This window comes from Podarcis bocagei (assembly GCF_964188305.1).
Source record: "Podarcis bocagei genome assembly, chromosome: 3".
Classification (NCBI taxonomy): domain Eukaryota; kingdom Metazoa; phylum Chordata; class Lepidosauria; order Squamata; family Lacertidae; genus Podarcis; species Podarcis bocagei.
The window spans coordinates 50867818-50876674 of record NC_138127.1 but is presented as its reverse complement, the minus strand read 5'-3'; the positions used below and the strand labels follow the sequence as shown (position 1 = coordinate 50876674).

Sequence of the window (8857 nt, the reverse complement as noted above, 5' to 3'; positions counted from 1 at the left end):
CTTCCTGCGGAATGAAGTCGGCGGGGTGTTCTTTTCAGGAAGCATGCATATATGCTCAGTCTGCAGGTGTGCTCAGGAATGCGGGCCTTCATCAGACATAGGTCACAATAAGATCTGCCCTGTACAATTGTATAAAATATTGCATTGACTGAAGTGAGCTGGGAGGTTACTGATTTCAGGGTGACTATAAAATGTGCCAGGGGGAATATGATGCAACTATCTTGTTGAAGATAAGCAGGTCTGGTCTGGGCAGTGCTTGGATGAAAGACTACCTGAGAAGTCTGCCATCTTGAGTTCCACGATGGAAGGAAACGGGAGCATTAATGTACTATGTAAATAAATACTAAGGAAACAAAATGTAACCTGACTGATCAGGATAGCAGCATGTCATTAGCAGGTAAGTAAAGGTAAGCACCCTTCCAACATTAAGCATCTAAACTCGGTCCCACTCCAGCTCATGCCTCTTCTTCTTAGTCGAGTATAGAGTTTACTTTGTTTCTCAGCAGAAATGAACCAGACGGAATGCCCCAATGAGTTCTCTTCAGTAGCAGAGGTGCTGGAGAATTCAAACTATACATCCCAGCAACCCCTTGGAGGCCACCACCGTTTTGGAATAGTGGAGCGGAGAGTGTTAGGAGATGGTTCTCAAAAGTACACAGCATGCTTTCATGATCCACCAGGTTTTTGGGGTAGTAGCTGTCAATGGAGCTATTGTGAGCAACTGTCACCTTTTAATAATAAAATGTTCATAACTACTGCTTTAATTAAATCACAGTGTGAATCACATTAAAAGGCATTACACAATGTAAACTAACAAGTCATTTTAAATTTACTTAGGCAAATTTATTTAGGCATGGGGAGAGGAGAGGGAGGGGAAGTTCCTTTCCTCAGCCAGTTGTTCTTGCACTAATGGAACTACTTTGATCAATCACACCCATAGTTAAGCTATTTTCCAAGTGATGAATTTACTTTCAAATGTTAATTGTGTTGTACCTGCATTTAGACAGCACTTTATTCCATTTTCCGGACGTTTCCTTACCTGATAATGTTTACATTTTATGTGAGCTTTCACACAATGTAAAAGTCGCTTCTGGAAATCTAGCAGAAATTTGATGCACCTTTCTGTGTTAATTGCTTGCAGAAAAAAAAGATCTGTTTACAGCCCCATTAACACCCCCCCCCCCGCTTTAATGGAACATGCCATGTGACAAAATTTGCGGCAGTATTCTGGTATACAGCTCTTTCCTGCAAGGGGAAACATGGAGGACCAAAGCATGCATGCACGTTATAGTTATGACATGTATAATGGCACCTGCTGTTGTGTCACACTAAACCCACTGGTGTGAATGAAAGTAAATTTGACATGGCAGTATATCAATCAAAAAGCCACAATTCCATAATGCAACGGGTCATGCAGTATAAACGAAATGTTAGTCCTTGCCAGCTGTAGCAACTAGTGTTCAGTGGCATATTGCCTCCAAATCTGGAGGCTTCATATAACCCTAATAAATAATAACTATGTTATTTCCTGGATTCAGTGCATTGCAGAGTGGAGATCAGTATTTCAGGGCAAGCTGTCTGTCTTATCATTCTTCTCACCGCATAAACCCTTACAATTGTCCATGAAACAAAGTTAAAAAAACTGCTCAGGAACACACACAAATGTTTCATACACCACATAATATGTGAGGACCGGAAATGTCTTTTTGCAAGGTCTGTCATATCTACAAACCACGTCTCAGCTTGTGTCATCTAACTTTCTCTTGAAACTTTCAGGTTCAGATACATGACACACTTAGGGAAATGTTGCCAGGCAACTATTAGTGCCCCAATAAAGTTAACTGAAACTTTCCTGTTAGCTTACATAGGAACAGAATGTTTGGTCCAAACTTTCATTTCTCTTCATTATTGTTTGCTGCAGTCCTTTCTAACCTCTAGCAGCAGAGTACATGATTCTGCTTTCAAGCAAGAAAATTTGCACGTGTCATATTTAATAAACACATCCTGCTTATTGGAATGATAAACAATGTTGTTCATTTGTCTATGACTTCTGTTTTGTGCAAACCTGCCACAAGAAGCAGCATTTGATTTTAACAATTAAGTTCAGGATAATCATAAAACTCAGAATGATAAGAGCTAGTTTTACAGTGGGAATGAAATATACTTGAGGACAAATTGGAAGAACAAACTTGTCATTCTTAATTAGGGTCACTTGCTTGACAATGGAAGGTGATATGAATTTTAGGATTCTGAAGATTAGCATGCTGCAGTCCTGATGCCAAAAGCCACTGGTGTTCTATCTTGTGGACCAAAGTCCAGTGACCTTGGAATTCATTCAATCAATCTCACTGGTTGTCCATTCAGTTTCTTGCCCGGGAGCATTAAAAACATTGCAAAATATGAAAATGGATTTTCTGAGCTGGAATGATATAAATGAGATGAGACACTCTACTTGAAATGGGAATCACATAAGATAAGCACTAAGCAAATCACCATCGGCACATCTTGTGTGGAATAATGAGAACATAAGAGTCCTCCTGGATCAGATCAAAACCCTATCTAGTTCTGCACCCTGTTATTACAGTGGCAAACCAGATGCCTGTGGGAAGTTCACAAGCAGGACCAGAGTGTAACAGCACTCCCCACTTGTGATTCCCAGTACAGTGGTACCTCAGGTTAAGTATTTAATTCATTCCAGAGGTCCGTACTTAACCTGAAACTGTTCTTAACCTGAAGCACCACTTTAGCTAATGGGGCCTCCTGCTGCTGCTGCGCCGCCAAAGCACAATTTCTGTTCTCATCCTGAAGCAAAGTTCTTAACCTGAAGCACTATTTCTGGGTTAGCGGAGTCTGTAACCTGAAGCGTATGTAACCCGAGGCACCACTGTAATTGGTATTCAGAGGCATCCTGCCTCCAACATAGCAACTGAGCCTGGTAGCTACTGATTGCCTTATCCTCCATGAATTAGTCTAATACTCTTAAAGCCATTCAAGTTGGTGACCACCACTACATTCTGTGCAAGTGAATTGCATAGATTAATGATGCACTGTATGAAAAACTACTTGTCCGTCCTGGTGGTCCCAAGTTCTAGTATTATGAGACAGGAAGAAAAAACTCCATATGTACTTTTGTATAGTGTTGTGTTAAAATGATATAAATGATACAGCTATACACTTGTATCTTGTCTCCCCTGACTTATTTTTCCTCCTGAACTAAACAGCTCATATAGAACCTTTCCTCATATATAAGTTGCTCCAGTCCTTTGATAATTTGGTTTGCCTTTTTCTGTGTTTGTGTACTGAGAAATATGCATGGTGAACCGTGAAGTGTTTGGCCACTGTGGGGAACTGAATGCTTGACTGATCCAGTAGTTCTTATGCTCATATGTAAGGATTTGGTACATCTTCCACATAACTCTTACTCTTTTTAGCTTTCCCTTAAAGTTTATCAGAGGTTTTATCTAAGCAATGAACTTTTACTTCACCTTATATTTCCCATTAGGTGAAATCCTGGTTCTCTCTCTCTCTCTCTCTCTCTCTCTCTCTCTCTCTCTCTCACACACACACACACACACACACACACTACTTTATTGTATTTTCACTTTTCCCAAAATCCCTCAAATGTTTTTGCCCAGGCCGAAGCATCTAAACTCAGCAACAATGTTGCTGAATTGCATTGTGTTCTGAAAAGTTCTGTCATGAGACAGGGGAAGCTGTTTTAACATTAGGCAATCTTGCTGTCTGGTATATTCCTGACCAGCTGAAACTGATTGCAATCATACAGTATCACATGTACTAAAAGCACATCATATTGTGCATTGCTGGGCCTTTGGGCAAGACTTCATTTCCAGAAGCTTCCTTGATAAATTGCCCTGTCCTTTAATCTGCCTAATTGGATTCGTCAAGCTTCAGAAAATCTTAACAGATGCCTCAGAAACTTCTTTTGGGCCACTGATCTCATGCAATAAGAAGTAGGAGGGTGGGAAGGTACCATTGAAATCTTTTTTCCTAAGTCGTTATAGACATAAGAAGAATTCATCATGATCTGATGTAACATATATTACTGTTTTTACTTTTTGGATGAATTTTTGTTCGTTTTTCTTTCTTTATTTCAATAAAGCATTAAAAAAAATCTTTTCCCCCTAAACAATATAGGAACTTCTTACACTAACCCATTAAATGGAAAACAGGTACAGGAAAACAGTTGCCAACCTTTTTGTGTGAGTGGGCACATTTGGAACTTTTGGAAAGTGCCACAGAGTCCAGTCAAAAAATGGTTGTCATAGGGTATGGCATAACTCTAAATGACTGCCATGTCTGAAGGAGCAGAAAGAGAGACAGGATCACAAAATGGTGCAGACTTCCTTCCCATCAGCCTGCCAGTCAATGGTGGAAAAGGCATCCAAATCGGCCACCAACATGCTCACTCACAGGAAAAAAAGCTCTTTGCACATATTCTCTGCTCACAGTAGAAAGGAGAATGGTTGTCCAGACCAGTCCAGGCATCCAATGAAATTGGGGCATGTTCAAGATATGCGTTCAGTGTAGGAGGGGCTAGGCTACTGTAAACAGGTAGGAAGACTAAACAGTCTTTCATGTATTGATGGGATATGTATTGAGATCTTTTGCAGGCACCATAGGAGGTACTGGCAGCACACTGGTGCCCATGGACACCATGTTGGGGATCTCAATGCAGTTTCCACTCATCTCAACCCAATACTGTATGTAAAGCAACAAACAAGGGAGAATATGTCTATGAACTACTATCAATCTCATTCCAGATACTGAGGCTGTGTATGATCCATGGTGGTGCAGTATGTGCATTGCTCCATTTATATTTGTGATTTCTCCTTTGCTTCTTCAGTCTTCTGAAATTTTCAAAACCCTATCAAGCTAATGTATCAGATGGAACTTGCAGTGGGTAGACCTCTACTGACTAAATTGCAAAGGACCACCTAAATGGGGAAAAGACCTATTCATGTCTAGCTTGGAATCGTGTGTAAGTTTTCCTTAGCGCATATCCAAAGCTGAGTTCTGCTTAAAACAGGGATTCACAGTATCATATTCATCTTGACTGAGTGTTCCCACAAGGTACGTTCTGCATGAACAGGTCCTATGCCTGCAACATGCTCTATATATGTATTTAAAATGTGGTTTCTCCATTAATCAACAGTGGCATACCATCATCAGCCCCAGACCCTGAAAATTGTTGCTCTGCTTCATAGACTGGCCATTTTGACAGTGCTGAAGGGTGCAGGGAAGCTTCTAGAGGGGCAATGTTGAATGAATGTTGAAAAAAGGAAAGACACAGGGGTGGTGGAGCCAGCATTTTTATACTATGTTCTGTGCTCAGATAACAGCTGTCTCCTTGTGTAACCCACAGGAGGAAGCTGAGGAGTTGCCAACTTACTTCATCAAGAAAGGGAATGTCTCATACAGCTCAGAGAAGAGAGGGCTGGTGCTCCAAACGTTCCTGAAGGACTCCTGAGAAAGCTCTACAGAAATCATTGTGACTTGGCAGACAGAGATTGGCTTAAGCCCAAATGAATGTGGAACACAGAAACATAAAATGGAACAATGCAAACAAAGACTGCTTAACATGTCAACAAAGTCGGGGGTTGGTTGGAGGTTTTGGTGTGTTATTTGCATCGTGCCATGCTTGCTGTATCTTTTCACTGTATGCTAGGTGCTGCTTTCTGTGATTTCCAAGTGGATTGAGAGGCATTTCATCTGCTCACCAGTTCTTCTAGCTAATAAGGAATTTTCCAATGCCAAGAAAAATCACCGTGCTGAGACATGCCTCTAAAAATTATCTTGGTTCAGAGTCTCTTGTTTTGAAGCTGATTAATTGAATCCACACCCCCATTCCATTAGCACCATCCCATACATCATCTTTCTGATTACATAAGGGATAGTATAGTATCTGGTCAGATAAGCAAGTGTCAGGGAGAGGCACTCGTTCCTGGAACAGGCGCACTGAGCCAGGATTTTCCTCTATTGACAACAACTGTAGAGAGTGGAGTACTGTGTAGTTCACTCAATTATGCCATAATTTATTATTATTTATGTAATAAATTACTGTGTCATCCTCAGCATCAATGGGAAGTTGTAGACTATTGTTAACAGCAACATGATTTCTTCTTCTTAACAACAACAACAACAACAACATTATGTACCCTTCACTAACAGGTTTATTTTTTATTTTTTTTTAATCATATTTATTAAAATTTCCAATAATGACAGAATAGAAAAAATAAAAAAGATAAAGAAAAGAAAGAAAAAGAAAGACCAATTTTAAACCCTTATTTTCATAACCTTCTTTCTGGGACTCCCTCCTTCCCCTCCCGACTGTATTCCCCTTTTAAGTTGGTTCCACAAGTTCTCATTCCCAATTTAAACCTAATATGTTGTGCCTATTAGCCAATTTAAATTACAATCTTAACATCACTCCTCATCTTTAACAAAATAGAAAAAAAAATTTTCCCCCAAGATCTACCCCGTTTCCTTCCACGAATTCCCCCTTTTTTTCAAAACATGTTAAATCAAAATACCAAAGTTATATAGAAAGATAAAAGATAAAAGATAGAAGAAGATTCAAAAAGTTGGTTACATAGCCTTTGGATTCTAGAGTTCCCCCTCCCTTCCCCGGTTTAGATTCCCCATGTCCCTCAGTCTGTATGTTGTCGGCCTGGAGGTCTCAAGTCCACAGCCAAATTTTCCTCAATCCATCTTGCCGGTTTTCTTTAAATTTGCTTGTTTTGATGCTGTTTAACTTCAAAAATCCAGTCTAATAAAGGCCTTTAATTTCCTTTGGTCATAGTTGCTCCTCCCATTGTTCTTTCCGTGGCGTAATTGGTCCTTTGCTCTTTTATTTCTTACTTTCTCAGGTTTCTATCTTGTTCAGCTGCAAAACGATTCTTATTCCGAAATCTAGTATCTCTACAGAGGTTTGTTATTCAGGAACGAAAACTTATGTCCAGTTCCTACCTTGCTTCAATAGTAAAATTCTATTGTGTTGTCACCTCTGTAGACAAAACAATATTTCAGTTTAGCTGCTTTCCCAGGAGATAAGTCCTGTACCCATCCCAGAGTAGTTTTCCACATACGCCACTTGTAATGTCCCAAAGCCCCTCTAGGGCTAACAGGTTTAGGGTAGGTTACAACAATTTTGAATTCAGAATTAAAAACAGTTAAACCATATTGCATTCACAAGAATAGAGTGGGTCCCGAAACACGTATCTCAGGTGTCAGTAGTACTTGTATTATTACAATATAGTTAATGAAAAATTGAGGCTATTACACCTACTTTCATGATTTCTGTTCTATGCAAATATTCCAATGTTATTTAGCAACACACCAGGGTTATTCAAAGTGTGCTTTTGTCAATACTACTGACTAAGTAACCTCTGGGGTTTAATGGAACTCATAATAGGAAAGAAGAGGATATTGGAATGCCAATCACTGAAGAAATCTCTTTAACGTTAATAGCTTCAGGAGGCAGTCTTTTAATTAACAATACACTTCTCATGAAATTAATAGGCATTACTACCAGGCAATTTGCCAAAGAGGGCATTTAAATGTTTGGGAAGTGCAGGGCATGTCTGAGAAGCTGTAGCAATAACAGTTGCACATGGAATTGGCCACGACTGTTTATGAGACAAAAACACTCATCCAATGTGGGGCCATAGATATCATCAGACCACACCATCCATGGCGTCGGCGCTTTGGTGGAACAAAACTAAGCTCAGAAAGCACAGCTCCTTGCCTAAGTCAAAACAACAACACTAAGAAGATAACACTGGGAGTGGAATGTATTCCTCAATACTAACACAGTTCATGTGCTCATCTGACAATAACAACAGATAAAAGGGGGATGATAGTCTTTCAGCCAATGCTGGCTGGCTCTCCATATTCTAGCTGGGCAAGATGGAGGCTTGTCATGACATCTGTCTCTGCTTGTCAGTCTGTATAGAGTACTCCTTACCCAGAAGTCCCATGAGAGATAGGCAGGAAGGTTTGTCTATTCTTCATGTCTAGAGTTTTGGGGCGTGTCACATTTGTTGTGGGATACCTGAGTGTTCCTGACTGCATTTCTTTTTTAAAAAACATATGAACAATTTACTACAGGTGAGCTATTCAGAAGTTTGGTGACGCATCACATTATTTCCATGCTGTTCTATGTGGCATTCAATTTGATGGTGGGGCAATGTTCCAGAACAGGGTATTTTGAGAATTTTTGAAAAAGCAATTTCTTGTCAAGAATGGACCTGGGCGATTTGGTGTGGTTCTCTATAATTCCTATATAGAGCTTTGAGGCATCTCAGTCTGATTGCTGGGATATCTTAGAACCAAGAAAGACAGCTTCTAATATTTATTGTCATTTATTGTTTATTCTTCTAAACTTTTGTCACCAAGTAGAAGAAGCCCATCTTGAACTTCAGAGTATGGATAATACCATATCTTGGTTATTCAACTTCAAGATGAACAATGCTGGAATGTGTCAGACTCTCTTGCTTGATTAATTGTAATGACAACAAGAACACAACATAGCATCATTTATACTGTCAAATCACCACAGATGAATAACTTCCTTTTGTTAAATAACTTGGAGAGAAACAATAAGTGCTGAACTCACAATAGGAAAATACAAAAATTCTTCATTTTACACAACATATTCCACAATCAATTTCTCAGAGAGATGCACCTATTTCATACAGGGAACCTACCGTATTTTTCGCTCTATAACACGCACCCGACCATAACACGCACATAGATTTAGAGGAGGAAAACAAGGAAAAAAATATTCTAAATGAAACAGTGGATGTATGATTTTTGTGGTTCATGCTGTGGCCACAGA

General features: G+C 39.6%; 1 long non-coding RNA gene across 1 annotated transcript; it reads left to right on the top strand.

The window, feature by feature from the left end:
• The first annotated feature begins 310 nt into the window (after positions 1-310).
• LOC308582846 lies at positions 311-5985 on the top strand. The gene is made up of 3 exons (XR_014005917.1): positions 311-397; positions 4865-4999; positions 5384-5985. It is a non-coding gene; the product is annotated as an uncharacterized lncRNA (long non-coding RNA).
• Positions 5986-8857: the final 2872 nt, after the last annotated feature.